This window comes from Lynx canadensis, chromosome D4, assembly GCF_007474595.2.
Source record: "Lynx canadensis isolate LIC74 chromosome D4, mLynCan4.pri.v2, whole genome shotgun sequence".
In the NCBI taxonomy this organism is placed as follows: Eukaryota; Metazoa; Chordata; class Mammalia; order Carnivora; family Felidae; genus Lynx; species Lynx canadensis.
The window spans coordinates 56,380,221-56,404,350 of NC_044315.2; the positions used below are offsets into that span (position 1 = coordinate 56,380,221).

General features: G+C 38.3%; 1 long non-coding RNA gene across 1 annotated transcript; it reads left to right on the plus strand.

The window, feature by feature from the left end:
* Positions 1 to 7,857: 7,857 nt before the first annotated feature.
* Positions 7,858 to 23,452, plus strand: LOC115499231. The gene is made up of 3 exons (XR_003964083.1): positions 7,858 to 7,880; positions 19,126 to 19,130; positions 23,368 to 23,452. It is a non-coding gene; the product is annotated as an uncharacterized LOC115499231 (long non-coding RNA).
* The last annotated feature ends 678 nt before the right edge of the window (positions 23,453 to 24,130 follow it).

A 24,130-nucleotide genomic window follows, 5' to 3' on the forward strand; every position in this document is an offset into this window, starting at 1 on the left:
TCTGGCTCAAGCATATCATGGGAAGCCATGATAGAATTCAGACCTGGTCTTTATTTAACTTACCTTCCTTTTCTGCTCAAGTCCATTTATCCATAGTCCAGGGTGGGCTGGGAAGAGTTGTATGGAATGCTGACCCAGCTTAAGTGTGGGTTAAAGCTCCTTCTCTGGGGCACCTGGGTGACTCAGTCGGTTAAGCATCCGACATCAGCTCAGGTCATGATCTCATGGTTTGTGAGTTTGAGCCCTGGGTTGGGCTCTGGGCTGACAGCTTGGAGCTGATTCTGATTCTGATTCTGATTCTGATTCTGATTCTGTTCCTGATTCTGTTTGTGTGTGTCTCTCTCTCTGCCCCTCCCCAACTCATGCTCTGTCTCTCTCTTTCTCAAAAATAAATAGACATTAAGAAAAATTAAAAATAAAGCTCCTTCTCTAGATGGGTAGAACATTTTAGCCTCCCCTCATGCCTTCCCTTAACTTAGAGATATAGAGTGTATATCTCCTTTGCTTAGAGATATAGAGTATATTTCAGTGGTGCTCTGCCCCACCTGCACATTAATGCACATTAATGAAAATGACAGTAGCAGTCTTCTTCAAGGGATGCAGACATTTGATTGTGTTGGGTCTTCTTGAACAGACCAACTCTCTAAGATGAGAGTTGAGACCTAGGGCAGGTTCCCTGGTTGGGTAGCAAAAGCCACTCTAGGACAGTGCCGAGGGCAGTGGCGGGGGTGGCCCAGGACTGAGGCAGAGTGGAGTTGCTGGGAGTGGGAGTGGTGCTGGAGCTTACTTTAGTTTTAAATATGTGGTAAAAGGAAGCCTTCATTCTGTAATGGGAAGAGATTATGAACACTACCTTCCATGAAGGCACATAAATTTGACTCACTTCTGGAGCATCATCCTTTTGTGTTCCAGAGATGTCGCTATCCATGTGATAGCCTTCTGCTTGCTACAGGAGATGACTTCATATAGACATGAGTGGCTACTTCCAAGTAGGGGTCACAAACTAATTCTTGTTCATGGACCTACTTATCTACTCTAGATATATGTTTACCTGAGGAGTTTTTTATTTTTGTTTTTTTCCTTTAACTTAAATTATGGTAACTTTTAGACAGGACAGGTGTTTTCCAATCAGCTTCAGGACCGATCAGTCCTATACCTTGACTATTGATTTACTCCTTATGTTACCTTCTTGGCCTCTGTGGGTATTGTGTTATGACTCCAATATCCCAGGATTTCTGAATTTCTTTGAGACTGTATTGCTCTGGTGACAGTGGTCTCCTAACCAAAAATCCTTGAGCTCAAAATCTCTGAAGAGGCTATTTTGGCCCTTCTTCCAGTATCCAGTCTGCCCTTCACCCTGAGGCATGAGCATCCCTAAACTGAGCAATGTCAAGGGTACAGAGAAATTTGAGTTGTATTGCTTTCCTGCTCTCGAGATACTTAACTATCTGGCTTCCAAGATAAGATTAATTCACACAAAGTAAAATCCAATAATCTAAAACAAATAGAATTATATACTCATTTGTAAGTGTCAGGTCACAAACTTTCCATTCTGGAGGAGAGAAAACATAATGAGGATCTGGGTAGTCAAAGAGGGTTCCTGGGTAGAGTGACATAGGAGTTGGCTCCTAAAGTGTAGGCTGTTGGGGAAAGAACCATGTTCATGTGGAGAGAAACTTATGAACAAAAGGCAACACAGAGCAAAGGGCCACAGAATGCATTTGGCAGTATGAAATGCAGTCTATCTCTAATGGAGGTATAGATGGGTGGATTGGAGAGGCTTTGTGGCAAAAGATTGGAGTATCAGGGATGAGGTCTCTTGATGGAGGTATTTATTTTATTCAATAACTAAAATTATTATTTTTTAAGTAGGTATACATATACATGTACAAGATTCAAAAGGCAAAAGAAGGTGTATATACTGTGTCTCTTTCCTACCTTTGTGTCCTCTTTTTCTTCCCTGTGTAGCATTCAGAATTTTCTTCCCTATGGATCTTTCAGAATTAATTTAGTATAGGAAACATAAATAAACTAATATATTTTTCTTTACAAATGGAAACATATGATACATTGTTTTCCTTCTTTCTTGTTTTATTTCATAGTATGAATATATCTTGTTTATATAATTTTCTTTGATGATTAAACAGTCTTCTCTGGTACAAATACAGCTCAGCTTATCTTCAGTCCCACATTCATGGATATTTAGTTATTTACAGTCTTTTGCTCTGAATAATAATGCTAACACAAACCTTAAGTGTATAAGTCCTTACATAGGTATGAATATATAGGAGAAATTCCTAAGAGTTGAATTGATGGATGAAAGGTTGTATTTTATTTTATTTTTTAACTTGTTTTATTTTTTATTTTTTTAAATTTACATCCAAATTAGTTAGCATATAGTGCAACAATGATTTCAGGAGTAGATTCCTTAGTGCCCCTTACCCATTTAGCCCATCCCCCCTCCCACAATCCCTCCTGTAACCCTCAGTTTGTTCTCCATATTATGAGTCTCTTCTGTTTTGTCCCCCTCCCTGTTTTATATTATTTTTGTTTCCCTTCCATTATGTTAATCTGTTTTGTCTCTTAAAGTCCTCATATGAGTGAAATCATATGATTTTTGTCTTTCTCTGACTAATTGCACTTAGCATAATACCCTCCAGTTCCATCCATGTAGTTGCAAATGGCAAGATTTCATTCTTTTTGATTGCCAGGTAATACTCCATTGTATATACATTTATATATATATACCACATCTTCTTTATCCACTCATCCATTGATGGACATTTGGGCTCTTTCCATACTTTGGCTATTGTTGATAGTGCTGCTATAAACATGGGGGTGCATGTGTCCCTTTGAAACAGCACACCTGTATCCCATAGAAAGATGCCTAGTAGTGCAATTGCTGGGTCGTAGGGTAGTTCTATTTTTAATTTTTTGAGGAACCTCCATACTGTTTTCCAGAGTGGCTGCACCAGCTTGCATTCCCAGAAGGGAATTTTTATATTTTAAATACTGATACTGTGTAATTGCCACACCAACTGTACAGAATTGTACCCCACCCAAACTGTAAAGGTGCCTCTCTTCACATGCTATTGATTGATGAACAATTGTTGATTCAGGATTATCAAAGCTTTAAAAAAAAATTTTTTTACATGTATTTATTTTTGAGAGACAGAGAGTCAGAGCACAAGTGGGGAGGGGCAGAGAGAGAAGGGGACAAAATCCAAAGCAGGCTCCCAGCTCTGAGCTGGCAGCACAGAGCCTGACACAGGTCTCTAACTCACAAACCGTGAGATTATGACATGAGCTGAAGTAGGATGCTTAACCTACTGAGCTACCCAGGCGCCCCAGCATTATCAAATCTTTTATCTCAGTCAACCTGAGAAATGATAAATTGTATCTTGTTTGTTTACAAATTTGTTTTAAGGTAGGTTAATCACATTTTGCATGTTTACTTTCTTTTCTTCTAAATATCTATTCCTATTCTTTGCCCACAAATTATTGATCTTTACTTATTGATTTATAAATGCTTTTTAATATTAAGAAAATTATCCCTTTGCATATTTATTGCAAATATTTTTTCTCAGTTTGTTATTTGATATTTATAATGACTTTTTGCAGGGCACCTGGGTGGTTCAGTTAAGCATCTGACATTGACTCAGGTCATGATCTCACAGTTTGTGGGTTCAAGCCCACATTGGATCCTCATGCTCTCTCTCTCTCAAAAATAAATAAACATTTAAAATAAAATAAAAGTTATACATATAATAACTATTATATATATATATATATATATATATATAACATATATATAATGACTTTTTGCCACGTAGAAATATTTCATTTTATGAATTTATTAGTCCTATTATTAGTCTTTTATTTTATGGCTTCCGTATTTTTTTTTTTTTTATTTTTAAAAAAAAATTTTTTTTTTCCAACGTTTATTTATTTTTGGGACAGAGAGAGAGACAGAGCATGAACGGGGGAGGGGCAGAGAGAGAGAGGGAGACACAGAACCGGAAACAGGCTCCAGGCTCTGAGCCATCAGCCCAGAGCCCGACGCGGGGCTCGAACTCACGGGCCGCGAGATCGTGACCTGGCTGAAGTCGGACGCTTAACCGACTGCGCCACCCAGGCGCCCCATGGCTTCCGTATTTTAAGAAAACTGAAAAATGTTTTTCTCTTTCTGAAGTTAAAAGGTTACCCCCTATTTCTTCAGGTACTCATGGTTTCATATTTTATGCTTACACCTTTGCTCCATTTAGAATGTAGTTTTGAGTAATGAATGCATTTGGTACTTGCATTAGTTAAGGATTGCATTCAAGTACATAGAACAGGTTTAACTACAAAACAGAGTTTCTCAGGGGCTTTTGGAGTCTGCTTAGGAAAAAGTAAAGGTAGAAATAGCATCACTTTTACTATTAGAACACAAGAAATCAAAACACAAGAATCTGCAAATTCACAGCTTTTAAAAAATTTATCAGAAAGCTGAGGTTCCAGGACAACCTAATTAATCTTAATCTAAGGAAAGATGGACACAGCCAAGGAGATATAGCACAGGTACTCTTGCTCATTTGAGGCTGACTCTCCCTCTGAACACCATCAAGCTGGTAGGAATTCAGGTATAAATTTTAAGGAATTATTGAAGGTCAAATGTAGGCCAGCATGAGAATACAGAAGCCACAAGTACAGGGTAATTCACATTGACTTGCAAGCTCTTCTCCATGGACCTTATTATGTGTTCACGAGAAAGACTGGGGGCAGCATGCGAATCCTGAGAAGGTTTTCCTTTGATACAAGCCTGGGGGAAAGGAAGAGCTGCCACTGTGGGGAAAGGCACCAAACCCTACCCGGATACTTCTTCCCTATCTTTCCCATAGAACAAAAGCCTTAAACCACTGGGTGAAGGACAGTAAATCCTGTCATTAGCCAGTAAATTCTGTATTGGCAAAGAGCCATTGCAGCCAGAGAAAGAGAAAAGAGAAAAAACCAAACCAAACCAAACCAAACCCCTCTACCTCTATGGGCTCCAGATCATTAGAAATGTTCCAGGAGTAGGTGGGGTAGCTTCATAGAGAAGGCCTACCCCTAAGACGTAGGGGTACAGAGCCTATCTAACACTGATGCTGAATCAGAAAAAACAGGGAATGCCTCCTTCACTCCCCACCCCTCAAACATCAAACAGGCTAATAAGCCTCAAGTAACAAGTAATAGCCACTTACTGCTAAATAGCATCAAGATCAGGGAAGAGATATTATCTGAGGAGCAGGCACAAGGGGAAGATGTAAAATTTTTTTTTTTCAACGTTTATTTATTTTTGGGACAGAGAGAGACAGAGCATGAACGGGGGAGGGGCAGAGAGAGAGGGAGACATAGAATCGGAAACAGGCTCCAGGCTCTGAGCCATCAGCCCAGAGCCCGACGCGGGGCTCGAACTCACGGACCGCGAGATCGTGACCTGGCTGAAGTCGGACGCTTAACCGACTGCGCCACCCAGGCGCCCCAGGGAAGATGTAAAATTGAGGGAGGAGCAGAAGTTGATAAACCCTCTGGCAAACCAGCCTCAACCTTAAACAGAGGTAATGTTAGGGAAACTTGAAGCTTGTTGTACACGCCAATATCCATAGCAAAAACAAAACCCAAAAGCAGGTCAGCTCCTAAGTTCACTGACTCAATCTCTTGCACTAAAGTCCTAGCAGAAGGAAAGGTATGCCCATTTACAGGCATGAAAACTATTTACTTCAGTGTTTACTGCCTTATAATTGTCCAGCTTTTGACAAAATATTTTTACAGGCACACAAGGAAGGAAGAGAAAAATGACACGCTATTAAGAGACAAAGCAGTTAACAGAACCAGACTCATATATGATACAGATATTGGAATTATCATATGGGGATATTAAAGGAACTATGATTAATGTTAAAGGATCTAGTAGAAAAGGTGAACAGCTTTCATGATAGAATGGGTAATTTCAGCAGGGAGATGGAAACTCTAAAGAATCAAATGGAAATGCTAGAAATAGAAAACACGGTAACACAGATAAAGATTTCTTTTGTCTGGCTCATCAGTAGTCTTGACCCAGAGGAGGAAAGAATCTGTGAAAGATAATTATCTGTGAAGATAATTCAATAGAAATATCCAAACTTAAACACAAAGAAAAAAGTGGGAAAGAAACCCCACAATAGAAAAGAGCGTCCAAGATCTGTGGGACAACATCAAACAACCTAACATATGTACAAGAAGAGAGAGAAATGGGACAGAAGAAATATTTTAAGAAATAATGGCCAAGAATTTTTCAAAATTAATAACATACCAAGTCACAAATCTGGGAAGATCAGAGAATACTAATCAGGATAAACATCTAGGAACTCATCTAGACGTATCATACATGAGCTTCTAAGAACGAAAGACAAAGAGAAGATCTTGAAAAGAGAAACATTACATAAAGAGGAACAAAGATAAGAAAATCACAGACTACTAACCAAAAACTATGTCAGCTAGAAGATAGTGAAGTGACATCTTCAAAATGCTGGAAGAAAAAAAAAAAAAGTCAACACCAAGCAAGCAAGCAAGCAAAAAAAACGAAAACAGAAACAAAAACAAAAAACCTACACGAAGCATTTTTCAAAAGTGAACAGAAATACAGACTTTTCAAAATTTTTTATTATTTTATTTTATTTTTTATGAATATAATTTATTGTCAAATTGGCTTACATACAACACCCAGTGCTCATCCCAACAAGTGCCCCCCTCAATGCCCATCACCCATTTTCCCTCTCTCCCACCCCCCCATCCATCCTTAGTTTGTTCTCTGTATGAGAAATACAGACTTTAAAACAGACCAATAGGGTTTCTCTTGTAAAACAGGAAATTGACTGCCAACCAGTAATTCTCCCATTTCTTCCTAGCTAACTGAACCCTAATTAAAAAAAAAAACTGATGTAAAATTAATACAACATAAATTAACCATTAAAAATATACAATTCAGTAACATTTAGTACATGCACAACATTGTACAACCATTGTCAATAATTGCAGAACATTTTCATCACCCCCAAAATAAACCCTGTACTATTTGATCCTTCCCCCAGTCCATGGAAATCACTAATCTGCTTTCTGTATGTGTAGAATTTCCTATTCTGAACATTTAATATAAATGGAATCATACAATATGTGGCCTCTTTCACTTAGCATAATGTTTTCAAGGTTCATTTATGTTGGAGAATGTATCAGTACTTCATTCATTTTTATGGCTGAATAATATTCCATTGTATGAATATACCACATTTTGTTTATTCATTTATCATTTGATGGACATTTGGGTTGTTTTCATTTTTGGCCTATTATAAATAATGCAGTTATGAATATTATTAGGGGCTGAACACCTGTTTTTAATTTACTTGGGTATCTATGTAGGAGTGAAATTTCTGGGTAATTCTATGTTTAACTTTTTGAGGAACCACTGAACTGTTTTCCATAGTGACTGCACCATTTTATATTCCTGCCAGCAATGTATGATTGATCATAATTTTTATTTGGGGCTGCAAAATGTCTAGTTCTTTAGGATGAATCATGATTGGTAAAAGCCAACTGAGGGCCATTATATTTCCCAAAAAAGGCCACAACTATATTTCCAGTCTGACATGCTTTTCCTTAAACTTATCACTTTACCATTGAGATGAAGTATGTTTCATTTTCCCCTTGAAACTTGTCAGGCTTTTGTGACTCATTTAATAAATAGAAGATGGAGCAAGTAATGTTCTGTGATTTCTTTGTTTATTTATTTATTTTGAGAGAGAGAGATAGCACACACATGTGCATCCGAATGGGGGAGGGACAGAGAGAAGGGGAGAGAAAGAATCCCAAGCAGGCTCTGCACTGTCAGCACAGATCCTGTCTGGGACTCAATCCCATGAACTGTGAGTCCATGACCTGAGCCAGAATCAAGAGTCAGACGCTTAACTAACTGAGCCACCCAGGTGCCCCAATGTTCTGTGATTTCTAATGTAATTTCATAAAAGACACTATGGCTTCTGCCTAGCTCTTTGAATCCATAGGCAGCCATGTAGCAAGTTCAGAAAATCATGAGGAGAAACTATACAGAAATAGAGTAAGATGCCAAAGGAACCCCAGTTGCTCTAGCCTCAGCTGATTATCTTCTTAATCCAAACACCAGATGTCTGGATTAGTAAATCTTCTGATGATTCCAGTACCAGCATTGTCTGTCTGACTGCAAAAAAAACATATTCCAAACAAAACTGCCTAGCTGACCTCAGTTAACCATCCAACCAATGAGAGATAGTAATAAAATATTGTAATTGTCTTTTAAGCCATTCACTTTGGGGGTGGTTTATTAATCAACACTACATGTCAAAGCAATTGATCTCCTTTGCCAGATCCCCAATTTCTAGATTACTTTGCACCTAAAGATGGCCATATGGACCAGTTCTGATTAATAAGATATATGAGGAAATTTGCTGGGGGGCTTCTGGGGAAGAATTTGCTTTCTGATTAAAGAGACAGGATATGAAAACTGGCTTCTAGCTCTCCAACCCATGACTCCTTGCTTCCTGCCTTGAATAAGAAGTGCAGGTATAATGTTTACATCTAGAGCCACCTTGTGATCCTGAGGTGACATGTCAGAGGATGAAATATCAGCATCTGAGTATGATGGAGAAGACTGGAAAGTGGTTGGATGTTTGATGGCATCAATAAACCCCCAAAGGAACCCTGGAACCTCCTGGGTTTGACTATATTTTCTGAGCCAGAGCATTTACATTTCTTCCAACTACCTTTCATTTTCATGTACCATAGTTATGGGTGATAGCAAGCTATGTCCTAGTTTAATCTAAGATACCGTTTTTAATTCCATTTTCTTAGTTTTGAGATGATTTTCTAGAAGAAAATCTTTCTCAGATTGACAAAAAATGTTTTATTATAAAATATGTTAGTAAAGATGTGGGAAAAAGTCTTTATTACATACTTCTGGTTGGAACATAAAAAGGAACAAACTTTTGGAGTGCAGTTTAGGGATAGGAAATATAAAATGCACATAGCCCTTGACCTCGCATTTTCTGTTTTAGGAATTTAATAGATAAATTCACAAAGACTTATGTGCAAGGATTATAACTGCATCATTATTTGTAATAGTGAAAGAGTGGAAACAACTTAAACACAAGACTGGTTAAATAAATTATGATTTAGCCACACAATGGAATACTATGCAGCCATCATCTCAAAAAGGATGAGATAGAACAATGTGTTCTTGCATATAATTGAAACAAGTGTATATAGTTTCCTCTCATTTTCATAAAAAAAGTATGAGGAACACACAAATATTTATTTATATTATATATACGATGGGATTGTTAAGGACCAACTTGGAGGCTGGGTACCAGACAGGCAGATGAAATCTCTCTCTATTCTTCAATAGATTGTTACAAGTCACACTGTTTCTCTATTCCCTGTCCAGAGATGTCCTGCATGGCTAAATGACAGTCGGGCTGGCACTGTAGTGTACCACCTATATTTGCTTTTTCCATCTTTTCCTACCTTCCTTTTCCCTCCATTCTGTCTATAAATAATTAGTACTTAAGCTTTCCTTGGGCTCTTTTTTCCAGCAAACTGGAGCTAAGACAAAGAGGATAGCTTAAATATTTCATAAGAATTTTAAATGGGGGAGGGAAGGGAACAGAAAGTTCTCTTAAGATATGCAGGGCTTACTGTGTTGCATCCATGTATTTTCCTGAAAAAACTTTAGAAAGTCAGCAAAGAGAAGTCATGGTATAAAAGAACTGCCAATGTAGGGCGCCTGGGTAGCTTAGTCGGTTGGGCATCGAACTCTTGATTTCAGCGCAGGTCGTGATCCCAGAGTTGTGGGATTAAGCTCCACATTGAGTTCTGCACTGGGAGTGGAGCCTGCTTAGGATTCTGTCTCTCTCTCCCTCTCTCTCTCTCCCCCCCCCCCTTCTGCTCCTTTTCCCGATTCAAACTTTATCTGTCTCTTCACTCTTTCTCTAAATAACAACAAAAAAGATACAGTGCAAATGTATCTGGACTAAAGGAAATATTAATCAGCTTTCAATTTCATGAACATAGAACAAAATCTCACCTGAAAAATCAGTAGCTAAGAGTCTCCCCCCAAAACTGTCCTACAAATCCAAGATCAGAACAATAGACTTGGGAATGAGAGTGGGCTGTGGGATGATAGGGGGAGGGAACCAATTGACCTTGAACACTGCCCCATGGCGTAGTCCTAGAGTGACTTTCTCCTTACTGACTCTCAGCATCTCCACATAGTAGATACCTTACTGCAAATCAGGAACATTGCTGCAAGTGCCCCAAAAAAGAGCTGTGCTTCAGCTGCCCTCTGATTGTCACAGCCATCACAGGAAAAAAAATGACCACTAACTACATCAGTGCCTATGGGAGATCTATTCTTTTTTTGTGTAGGGTGAAAAATTATGTGCTTTATTTACACGAATTTGCATTGAACACTTGAATTTTAAAAAGTCACAATTTAATGTGACAATTACCTGTAATAAAGGCATGCTTCATGAAAATATAATACAATTCAGTTATTGAACATCCTGTTTTTGTAAATAAAGTTTTATCTGGAACACAGCCATGCCTATTTATTGATGTATTGTCTATAGATGTCTGTGGTTGTTGCTGTATTGTCTATAGTCGTACAGTGGCAGAGTTGGGAAGTTGCAAGAGAGGTCTGCTAGTCTAAAATATTTACTATATGAAAATGTGGCTTGCAACAGCACTGTAATTAAAAGTCATCTGTGAGGAACAGTTTCAGGAGCAATATATTCTCTCACTTGTATTGCACATTTCCCCGCAAGCCCTTGTGCAGGTGTACACCTTACCCTCAAAGATTTTATATCTCTATCTATAAATGCTATACAGATGTTTTTCCTTTGTCAATTGTTAATATTTTATTTTGTAAATATTTATATAAAATAATACATATTTTAATCCTATCCTATCTGACACATGGCATTGCATTACTACATAGTAGTAAACTCTGTAAAGCACCTCTAGGTTAGCACCAGTTTTTTACTGAAAAGGGGACACAATTTAATACAGAATGGAAAAAGTTGAATTTTGAACACAAAAGGGGTAAAACCCCTCTAGAATGTCCATTTGGGAGGATTATTTACAACCATACTAAACCCTAAAGTTGACATTGACTTCTGTCTCTCAACTCTCCAGGTAACTGCAGAAAAGAGACTTTTAGGCTCTTTAGCCATTTCTATTCATCGGCATCTATCCTTTGGGAATATGAGGGCCACAAACTGATTTAACTACCTGGGATTTGGGAAGGACCCATAATTTAGCCATCATTCTCATGTTAGGGAATATCCCTTAAGTATCGTAGTGTCTCTTTTATATTTACACCTCTTCTTAAGTTTGGGCAAGGAATTTGCATTACTGTATGGGTCCAGTAGAGGTGCCCAGTAAACAGTTGCCCTTTCTCCTTGGGGAGATACCTTGTCCCCTCCTTACTCTTTCCCTAGTTCTCCCAATTTTAATTGGGAAAAGAAACCAAGATTAGGGGCTGGAGACAAGAATGGGCCTTGGGGCAGTCAGTGGGGAGCAAAGTACAGACACTTGATTCTGGGAATTATATCAATGACTTCCTTGGAGAATAAACAGGCTTGGGATTTTGAAGAACCAACAAACTACTTATATATAAGAGTGGGAAAGGTATAATGATTAATCATGAGCTGTAAATTTAATTTATGTTCAGGGTAAAAGCTATAACAAAATTAGCTTGTTTATGACCAACCACAAATTGGGTTGTAACACAGAGATCTGTGCTCAGATCTCAGTTTTTACCTTCTGTGCAGAAGGTTCTCAGTAATTGTTTTCTGATGAGAGTAACTACTTTTCTCCAAAGCAGTGTTTTTCAATCTTGATGATTTTTCACTAAATAATATCATGCCAAAATCTACAAATGTTTTATCCAATGAAAAATAAAGATGATTCAAGTTTATAATATGCCACTTTTACTCACTTCCCTTCAGATGTGTTTGGCTGTGTGGGAGAGATAGGGGTAGAATTACAGCATGTATGCTGGAAATGGTGCACTGGAGTATACTGAGCATTTGAATATCATTTGTCAAATGTACTGAGGCGGAAAAAAGGTTGAGAGCCACTTCTCTATAAACAATATGTCCTGCCAAAATCAGATAATCTTTGGCATAGGAACATTCCTAGTAGATGGAGGGGGTATCAAGTGTCAAACTTTTTTCCTTTCCTTTTCTTTTTAAAAAAATATATCCAGACCCGTTACACACTCATTAATCACCTGCTTCACCAGCCAGACAGGTGTTGAACAAGAAGACATGGCTTAGGTACAGTTTGACAGGAATACTTTAGCACAGGGGCAGAGGAGACAAGGCCATCTCCTAACTAGCAGGGTTGGGCAGAAGCTAGCACTATTGCTGGGATGGATGCTAAAGGAGCAGGGTGGGTGTACTGAGCACACTGAAGCAGAGGAGAGCAAAGAGCTGAAATTGACGAGCTGACTTCCATGACCCATAGCAGAGGAGAGGTCAGGAAGAAGCTGCATAGGCTGAATATCAGGTCTCCATAGTTAAGATATTCTGATCAGACCTCCTATTTTTGCTCTCCTATACCTGGCTTCGTGGCTCCATAGCTACACTGGCCAAACTTGGTGAGCCATGACCAAGAGGACAAGCAGAGTGGGTTTCTCTATTTTCCATCCACCATTAGTTTCCTTTGCATAGGCTAGCTGGTTCATTGGGGTGTAAGAAATAGCTGTAGGTCTTCTCTTGAGAGAGTTAAAAATGGTATTTAATATCTTTGGGAAAAATGATATTTACAATAAGAAGTAATTAGGTAAAATACTGATAAGATAAGGTTAGGTGAAAAAACAAGCTTGTGTAATTATTTGAGCATCACAAGTATAGCTATGTAAAAATTACCCATGAAGACAAAGACCAGAAATAGCCCAGACTGTTGGCAGTGATTGTTAGGTAAAGTTTTAAGTGTATTTTTTTTTCCATTTTCCGGAATATTCCACTTTATTTCTATAGTTTAAAAAAGCATGTCAAAATAAACAATTAGGGAACTGCCAATCCAATGATAGATTGTTTATTCAGACCATGACTCCTGTTAAGAGCAACTAGAAAACACTGACAATTTTTTTAAAAATTCTATTTGAGAAACAGGAACCCTCTTACACTGTTGGTGGGAATGCAAACTGGTGCAGCTACTCTGGAACACAGTATAGAGGTTCCTCAAAAAATTAAAAATAGAACTACCCTATGACCCAGCAATAGCACTACTAGGAATTTATCCAAAGGATACAGGAGTGCTGATACATAGAGGCATATGTACCCCAATGTTTATAGCAGCACTTTCAACAATAGCCCAATTATGGAAAGAGTCCAAATGTCCATCAACTGATGAATGGATAAATAAGATGTATACATATACAATGGAATAACACCTGGCAGTGAGAAAGAATGAAATCCTAGCATTTGCAACAACGTGGATGGAACTGGAGGGTATTATGCTGAGTGATATAAGTCAGTCAGAAAAAGACAGATATCATATGTTTTCACTCATATGTGGAACCTGTGAAACTTAACAGAAGACCATGGGGGAAGGGAAGGGGAGGGGAAAAATAGTTTCAAACAGAGAAGGAGGCAAACCATAAGAGACTCTTAAATACAGAGAACAAACTGAGGGTTAATGGGGTGCGGTGGTGGAGGGAGGAAATGGGTGATGGGTATTGAGGAGGACACCTGTTGGGATGAGCACTGGGTGTTATATGTAAGCGATGAATCACGGGAATCTACCCCCAAAACCAAGAGCACACTGTATACACTGTATGTTAGCTAAGTTGACAGTAAATTATATTAAAAAAATTCTGTTTGAGGCATGATCCACGAAGCCACAGACTGAGAGAAAATATTTGCAAAAGACATACCTGATAAAGGGATGCTATCCGACACACACACACACACACACACACACCCAAAACACTTAAAACTCAACAATAAACCCAAACAACCCCATTAAAACATGGGCCAGAGACCTGAACAGACACCTCACCAAAGACGATAGATGGCAAATAAGCATGTGAAAAGATGCTCCACATCGTATGGTACAGGGAAATGCAAATTAAAACAATGAGATACCACTACACATCTGTTAGAATGGCCAAAATCCAGAACATTGACAGCATCAAATGCTGATGGAGATGTGTAGCAACAGGAACTTTCATATACTGCTGGTGGGAATGCAAAATGGTGCAGCTGCTTTGGAAGATAGTTTGGCAGTTTCTTACAAAACAAGACATACTCTTATATAATCCAGCAATCATCCTCCTTGGTATTTATTCAAAGGAGTTGAAAACTTATGCCACACAAAAACCTGCATACAGATGTGTATAGCAGCTTTATTCAAAATTGCCAAAATTTGGAAGTAACCCACATGTCCTTCAAGGTGAATGGAAAATAAACTGGGGGACATTCAGACAATGGAATATTATTTAGCACTAAGAAGAAATGAGCTATCAAGCCATAAATAGACATGGAAGAAATTTAAGTGCTTATTACTAAGTGAAAGAAGTACTGAAAAGACTATATACTATATGATTCCAACTTTATGAAATTCTGGAAAAAGCAAAACTGTTGAGACAGTTAAAGGGTCAGTAGTTGCCAGGAATTGGGGAGGAGGGAAGGATGAACAGGTGGAGCACAGAGGAATTTTAGGGCAATGAAACTACTCTTACATGATACATAGTGGTGGATACATGTCATTATACATGTGTCCAAATCCATAGATTGTACACCAGCAAGGGTGTACCCTAAGGTAAACAATAGTCTTTAGGTGATAATGATGTGTCAATGTAGGTTGTCTATGGCAACAAATGTACCACTCTGGTGTAGAATGTTGATAGTGGGGAAGGCTATGCATATGTTGGGAGAGGGGTACATGGAAAATCTCTGCCCCTTTCTCTCAATTTTGCTATGAACCTCAAACTGCTCTAAAAAATAAAGTATATTAAAAATATCTGTTTGGATGGCCAACAGACACATGAAAGGATGCTCAACACCACTCGTCATCAGGGAACTACAAATCAAAATACCTTGAGATATCACCTCACACCTGTCAGAGTGGCTAAAAACAACACAAGAAACCACAGGTATTGGCAAGGATGTGGAGAAAGGGGAATGGAATGAACGCTCTTGCACTGTCGATGGGAATGCAAACAGGTGCAGCCACTCTGGAAAACAGTATGGGGGTTCCTCAAAAAGTTAAAAATAGAACTACTTTATGATCCAGCAATTGCAGTACTACATATTAACCCAAAGAATACAAAAATGCTAATTCAAAATGATACATGCACCCCAATGTTTATAGCAGCATTATCTACAATAGCTAAATTATGGAAACAGCCCAAGTGTTCATCGACTGATGAATGGATAAAGAAGATATAGTGTATATATATATATGTGTGTGTGTGTGTGTGTGTGTGTGTGTGTCTATCTATCTATATGTATGTATATAGGTATATTGTCTTTATATATACATATATATATGACTGAATATTACTCAGCCATAAATCTTGCCAATTTGCAATGACATGGATGGAGCTAGAGAATATTTTGCTAAATGAAATGAGTCAGAAAAAGACAAATACCAGTGATTTCACTCATGCGTGGAATTTAAGAAACAAAACAAACAGGCAAAGGGGAAAAAAGAGAGAGAGGAGGAAAACCAAGAAACAGACTCTTAATTATAGAGTTAAGAAACTGATGGTTACCAGAGGAAGGTGGGTGGGGGGATGGGTTAAATAGGTGATGGGGGGGCGCCTGGGTGGCGCAGTCGGTTAAGCGTCCGACTTCAGCCAGGTCACGATCTCGCGGTCTGGGAGTTCGAGCCCGGCGTCAGGCTCTGGGCTGCTGGCTCAGAGCCTGGAGCCTGTTTCCGATTCTGTGTCTCCCTCTCTCTCTGCCCCTCCCCCGTTCATGCTCTGTCTCTCTCTGTCCCAAACATAAATAAACGTTGAAAAAAAATTAAAAAAAAAATAGGTGATGGGGATTAAGGAGTACACTTGTGATGAGCATTGGATGATGTATGGAAGTGTTGAATTACTATATCGTACACCTGAAACTCATATTACACCGTATGTTAACTAACTGGAATTTAAATAAAAACTTAAAAGGGGCACCTGGGTGGCTCAGTTGGTTAAGCATCCGGCTCTTTCTTTAAATGATTATTTATTTATTTTGAGAAAGAGACAGAGTGAGCCGGGGGGGGGGGGGGTACAGAGAGAGGAAGAGACAATCCCAAGATGGGTGTGAGGCTCAATCCCAACTGTGAGATCATGATCTGAGCCAAAATCAAGAGTCAGACGTGTGGAGCCTGCTTGGCATTTTCTCTCTCCCTCTCTCTGTCCCTCCCTCACTTGTGCTCTCTCTCTAAAAATAAATAAAATAAAACTTAAAAAAAAACTTTAAATCTGTTTGAAGGCAATACCAAAGCAGTGAGGTATTATGGGGCCTAGACTCAGGTGAGAAGGAAAGTTTTCAGAGGTGAGTATGACATTTAGTGCTGTCCTTTCCCTTAAGGCTATTGTCAATGACAAGAGCCAAGAGGCTGAAAAGCTGAGCAGAAAATCTCACAGATTCACAGGATAGAGGGAACAAGAATTGGAGTCAGGGCCTGATAAGGAGAAGTTCTGATAAATACCATAGACTTTTGATTGAGACCTGGGAAGGCCCATATCAGTAAGTATGAATTGTAAGTAGACGAGCCCTCATAGGGATGGAATCCACTTTGAATCCTCTCAGTCTCTGACTTAACTAGGTGCTCTGGGATCATCAGTGCCTCTAGCTTACTTTCCAGCCATAAAATACCAAAACCTGATAAGGATAGAATGTGAAAGGAAAATTACAAGCTAATCTAATTTATGAACATAGATCTTATGAGCCTAAAAAAATATTATCAAACAAAATCCAATAATATATAAAAATGAGAACACACTATGACTGAAATAGGTTTATCTCAGGAGTGCAAGGCAAGTTTAAGACTGAAAAGGCAATCCTTGCAATTTACATTAAAAGAATTAGGAAGAAAAATTATGTGACCATATTGACAGATGTAGAAAAAGAATTTTATATAATTGAACATCATTCATGACAAAATTTTCTCAAATGAGGAATAGAAGAAATCTGATAAGGAATATCTACTAAGCAAACATTATATTTAAAAGGGAAATGTTGAAAGTGTTTCTCTTGAGATAAGGAATGAGACAGGTATGCTTGCTATTACTCTTTATATTCAATATTATAGTGGAGGTCCTAGCCAATGTACTAAGGCATGAAAAAGAAGGAAGAGGTAATATGGATTGGAAAGGAGGAAATAAAGCAGCTGTAATTCACAGATAACTTGATCTATATGTTAAAAATCTAAGAGAATCTTCAGATAAATCTATTAGAGTAAATAAGTGAATTTAGCAAGGTTACTAGATAGAAGATCATTATATAAAAACCAATAGAATTTCTATACATTAGCAACAAACCATTAGAAAATAAACTTAAAATGATATCATTTATAAAATCATCAAAAATAGTCGAATAACCATGAATAAATCTAACAAAAGTTGTGTAAGAGCTTCATGCATAATTTATGAAAACATTTTCAGAGAAATTAAAGAAGATTAAAATAAACGAGGAATATACCATGTTCATATTTTGGAAGACTCAGTATTTAAAGACATAACTTTCTCTCCAATTGATCTGTGGTTTAAATGAAATCTCAATCTAAAAATCAGTGGTAATCAGTTTTTTTTTCGGGGGGGAGGGGTGTGAAAATTGACAGTTTCTTTTTTTTTTTTTTAAGTTTATTTATTTTGAAAGACAGAGTGTGAGGAGGGGAGGGGCAGGGAGAGAGGGAGTAAGAGAGAATCCCAAGCAGGTTCCATGCTGTCAGCACAGAGCCTGATGCAGGGCTCAAACTCACAAATCATGAAATAATGACCTGAGCCAAAATCAAGAGTCAGGTGCTTAACCAACTGAGCCACCCAGGTGCCCCAACAATCTGATTCTAAAATGTATATAGAAAATGTAAAGAAGCAAAAGTAGCCAAGACAATGTTGAAGAACAAAGGGGATCATTTACCAGGTGTCAAAACTTATTATAAATCTGACACCTAAAATGAATACAATGTTATAGGTCAGTTATTTACAATAGCCAAATTATCGAAGCAACCTAAGTGTCCATCCATAGGTGGATAAAGAATGGATATATATATATATATATATATATATATAGGAGATATATATATTCTATTAAATGTAGTATATACTATGAAATGTGGTATATATATATATATATATATATATATATATATATTACAAAATACTATTCAGCCATAAAAAAGAATGAAATCTTGCCATTTGCAGCAACATGGATGGATCTAGAGAGTATTATGCTAAGCGAAATAAGTCAGAGAAAGACAAGTACCATACGACTTCACTCATATGTGGAATTTAAGAAACAAAACAAACAAAGGAAAAAATGACAAACCAAAAAACAGACTCTTAACTATAGAGAAAAAACAGATGGCTACCAGGGGGGAGGTGGGTAGGGGGATATGTGAAATAGGTGAAAGGGATTAAGAGTACACTTATCTTTTGTTTTTTAAGTTTATTTATTTATTTTGAGAGAGAGGAGAGAGAAAGAGAAAGAGAGAGAGAGAGAGAGACAATGAGCTGGGGAGGGGCAGAGAGAGAGAGGGACAGGGGATCCGAAGCAGGCCCTGTGCTGACAGCTGAGAGCCCGATGTGGGGCTCAAACCCACAAACTGTGAGATAATGACCTGAGCTGAAGTTGGACACTCAACTGGCTGAGCCACCCAGGTGCCCCAAGAGTACACTTACCCTGATGAGCACTGAGTAATATATGGAATTATTGAATCACTATATTGTACACCTAAAATGAATATAACACTGTATATTAACTACAATGGAATTAAAATAAAAAATAAATAAATAAAAACAAAATAAAATTACTTATTCTTTAAGAGAAAAAAACATAAAGATTAAGTAATTAGTTGATGTGATCCTGGTGCAAGGATAGGTAACCTGACACAATGGAACAGAATAGAGAATAAAGAAACAGACCTATACATATATGGATACTTGATTTATCATAAATGTGGCACTGTGGAACAGCGGAGAATCTTTTAATTAAATGCAGAATCTTTTAAGTGACTTCAGTAAATCAGGGGTGCCTGGGTGGCCCAGTTAAGCGTCTGACTCTTGATTTCAGCTCAGGCTTGCTATCACAGTTTTCAGGATCGAGCCCTGCAGCAGGCTTTGCACTGACAGTGCCTGGGTGGCTCAGTTGATTGAGCTGCCAACTCTTGATTTTGGCATGGGTCATGATCCCAGCGTGGTGGGATCTAGCCTCCTGTTTGGCTCTGCATTGGGCATGGAGCTTGCTTGGGATTCTCCCTCTCTCTCTCTTTCTCCCTCCCTCCCTCCCTCTGCCCCTCTCCCCACTCGTGTTCTCTCTAAAAATAATAAATACAATACAATACAATAAAATAAAAAAGTAAAATATAGTAAAATAAAATAAAACCTTAAACTAGAAGCAGAAAAACTTGTCCAACAGTAGAATGGATAAATTGTGGTATATTTGTATAGTGGAATACAACAATAAAAATGAATAAGTTACTCCTACATGAAACAATATGAATGATGTCTTCTTTAGAGAAGTGTCTATTCATGTTTTTTGCCCATTTCTTCACTGTTTTCATTTGTTTTTCATTTTGTTGTTCATTTGTTTTTCGGGTGTGGAGTTTGGTGAGTTCTTTATAGATTTTGGATACTAGCCCTTTGTCCGATATGTCATTTGCAAATATCTTTTCCCATTCCATCGGTTGCCTTTTAGTTTTGTCGATTGTTTCCTTTGCAGGGCAGAAGCTTTTTATCTTCATGAGGTCCCAATAGTTCATTTTTGCTTTTAATTCCCTTGCCTTTGGGGATGTGCCAAGTAAGAAATTGCTGCGGCTGAGGTCAGAGAGGTCTTTTCCTGCTTTCTCCTCTAGGGTTTTGATGGTTTCCTGTCTCACACTCAGGTCCTTTATCCATTTTGAGTTTTGTTTTTGTCAATGGTGTAAGAAAGTTGTCTAGTTTCATCCTCCTGCATGTTGCTGTCCAGTTCTCCCAGCACCATTTGTTAAAGAGACTGTCTTTTTTCCACTGGATATTCTTTCCTACTTTGTCAAAGATTAGTTGGCCATACTTCTGTGGGTCTAGTTCTGGGGTTTCTATTCTATTCCATTGGTCTATGTGTCTGTTTTTGTGCCAATACCATGCTGTCTTGATGATTACAGCTTTGTAGTAGAGGCTAATGTCTGGGATTGTGATGCCTCCTGCTTTGGTCTAATTCTTCAAAATTACTTTGGCTATTCAGGGCCTTTTATGTTTCCATACAAATTTTAGGATTGCTTGTTCTAGCTTCGAGAAGAATGCTGGTGCAATTTTGATTGGGATTGCATTGAATGTGTAGATAGCTTTGGGTAGTATTTTAACAATACTATTGTTTTTTAAATACTATTGTATTTTAAAATACAAACATTTTAACAATATTTATTCTTCCAATCCATGAGCATGGAATGTTTTTCCATTTCTTTATATCTTCTTCAATTTCCTTCATAAGCTTTCTATAGTTTTCAGCATACAGATCTTTTACATCTTTGGTTAGGTTTATTCCTGGGTATTTTATACTCCTTGGTGCAGTTGTGAATGGGATCAGTTTCTTTATTTGTCTTTCTGTTGCTTCATTATTAGTGTATAAGAATGTAACTGATTTCTGTACATTGATTTTGTATCCTGCAACTTTGCTGAATTCATGTATCAGTTCTAGCAGACTTTTGGTGGAGTCTGTTGGATTTTCCATGTATAATATCACGTCATCTGCAAAAAATGAAAGCTTAACTTCATCTTTGCCATTTGGATGCCTTTGATTTCCTTTTGTTGTCTGATTGCTGATGCTAGCACTTCCAACACTGTGTTAAACAACAGCGGTGAGAGTGGACATCCCTGTTGTGTTCCTGATCTCAGGGAGAAAGCTCTCAGTCTTTCCCCATTGAGGATGATATTAGCTGTGGGCTTTTCATAAATGGCTTTTATGATGTTTAAGTATGTTCCTTCTGTCCCGACTTTCTCGAGGGTTTTTATTAAGAAAGGATGCTGAATTTTGTCAAATGCTTTTTCTGCATCGATTGACAGGATCATATGGTTCTTATCTTTTCTTTTATTAATGTGATGTGTCACATTGATTGATTTGCGATATTGAACCAGGCACATGAAAAGATGCTCAACATCACTCTTCATCAAGGAAATACAAATCAAAACCACACTCAGATATTACCTCACACCAGTCAGAGTGGCTAAAATGAACAAATCAGGAGACTATAGATGCTGGAGAGGATGTGGAGAAACGGGAACCCTCTTGCACTGTTGGTGGGAATGCAAACTGGTGCAGCCACTCTGGGAAACAGTGTGGAGGTTCCTCAAAAAATTAAAAATAGACCTACCCTATGACCCAGCAGTAGCACTGCTAGGAATTTACCCAAGGGATACAGGAGTACTGATGCATAGGGGCACTTGTACCCCAATGTTTATAGCAGCACTCTCAACAATAGCCAAATTATGGAAAGAGCCTACATGTCCATCAACTGATGAATGGATAAAGAAATTGTGGTCTATATACACAATGGAGTACTATGTGGCAATGAGAAAGAATGAAATATGGCCCTCTGTAGCAACATGGATGGAACTGGAGAGTGTTATGCTAAGTGAAATAAGCCATACAGAGAAAGACAGATCCCATATGTTTTCACTCTTAGGTGGATCCTGAGAAACTTAACAGGAACCCATGGGGGAGGGGAAGAAAAAAAAAAGACAGGTTAGAGTGGGAGAGAGCCAAAGCATAAGAGACTCTTAAAAACTGAGAACAGGGGCGCCTGGGTGGCGCAGTCGGTTAAGCGTCCGACTTCAGCCAGGTCACGATCTCGCGGTCCGTGAGTTCGAGCCCCGCGTCGGGCTCTGGGCTGATGGCTCAGAGCCTGGAGCCTGTTTCCGATTCTGTGTCTCCCTCTCTCTCTGCCCCTCCCCCGTTCATGCTCTGTCTCTCTCTGTCCCAAAAATAAAAAATAAACGTTGAAAAAAAAAAATTAAAAAAAAAAAAAAAAAAAAAACTGAGAACAAACTGAGGGCTGATGGGGGGTGGGAGGGAAGGGAGGGTGGGTGATGGGTATTGAAGAGGGCATCTTTTGGGATGAGCACTGGGTGTTGTATGGAAACCAATTTGACAATAAATTTCATATATTAAAAAAAAGAGACATAGAACATAAAATTTATCATCTTTAAAAAAATTGAGGTGTAATCGACATATAACATTAATTAGTTTCAGGTATTCAACATGATTCAGTATTTGTATAATATTGCAAAAAGATCACTACAATTCTAGTTACCATCCATCACCTTACAAGATTGCAAAAAATTTTTTTCTCATGATGAGGATTTTTAAGATCTATCCTCATGTTTCAAATATGCAACACAGTATTATTAACTATAGTCACCATGGTGTACATATATCACCATGACATAATTATTTTTATTTTTTTTTTGAGAGAGTGAGCATGAGCCTGAACCCACGACAGCGAGATCACGGCCTGAACCCATATCAAGAGTCAGACGCTTAACCAACTGAGCCACCCAGGCACGCTGACAGAATTATTTTGTAACTGGAAATTTGTACCTTTTGACGCCCTTCACCCATTTCTCTCACCCTATACCTCCTACCTATGGCAACCACCAATCTGTTCTCTGTGTCTGTGAGCTTGGTTTTTGTTGTTGTTTTAAATTCCACATACAAGTGAGATTGTGTGGTATTTGTCTTTCACTGTCTGACTTATTTTACTTAGCATAATGCCCTTGAGGTCCATCCATGTTGTCACAAATGGTAAAATTTCATTCTTTCTAATGGCTGAATAGTATTCCTTTGTGTATATTACATTTTCTTTCTACTCATCTGTCAATGGACACTTAGGTTATTTCCATATCTTGGCTATTGTACATAATGCTGCAACATGGGGGTGATATATCCTTTCAAGTTAGTGGGTTTTTTTCCTTCAGAGAAAGACTTAGAAGTAGAACTACTGGATCATATTACTGGTTTTAATTTTTTTAAGGTAATTTATTTTTTTGAGAGAGAGAGAGAGCGAGAGAGAGCATGCACACGTGAGTGGGGGAAGGGGCAGAAAGAGAGGGAGGGAGAGAATCCCAAACAGGCTCATGTCCAGTGCAGAGGCCAGTGTGGGGGCTCGGTCCCACAACTGTGAGATCATGACCTGAGCCAAAACCAAGAGTCAGTTGCTCAACCGACTGAGCCACCCAGGTGCCCCTATTAGTTCAATTTTTAATTTTTTTAGGAACCTCCATACTATGTTCCATAGTGGCTGCACCAATTTACATCAACAATGCATGAGCGTTCCTTTTTCTCCATGTCCTTGCCAACACTTGTTATTTCTGATCTTTTTGATAATAGATATTCTAACAGGTATGAGGTGATATCTCATTGTGGTTTTGATTTGCATTTCCCTGATGATTAGCGATATTGAGCATCTTTTCAGGTACCTGTTGGTCATCTGTATGTCTTCCATGGAAAAATGTCTATTCAGATCCTCTGCCCATTTTTAAAAAATGTTTATTTATTTTTGAAAGAGACAGACACACACAGAGTGTGAGTGGGGAAGGCACAGAGAGAGGGGGAAGGAGATACAGAATTTGAAGCAGGCTCCAGGTTCTAAGCTATCAGCACAGAGCCCAACACAAAGCTTGAACTCACAAACAGTGAGTTCATGACCTGAGCCGAAGTCTGACGCTTAACTGACTGAGCCTCCCACTGCCCATTTTTCCATCAGATGGGTTTTTTGCTTTTTTTTTTTTTTTTGTTACTGAATTGTATGGTTCTTAAAAAAATTTTTTTTTCAACGTTTATTTATTTTTGGGACAGAGAGATACAGAGCATGAACGGGGGAGGGGCAGAGAGAGAGGGAGACACAG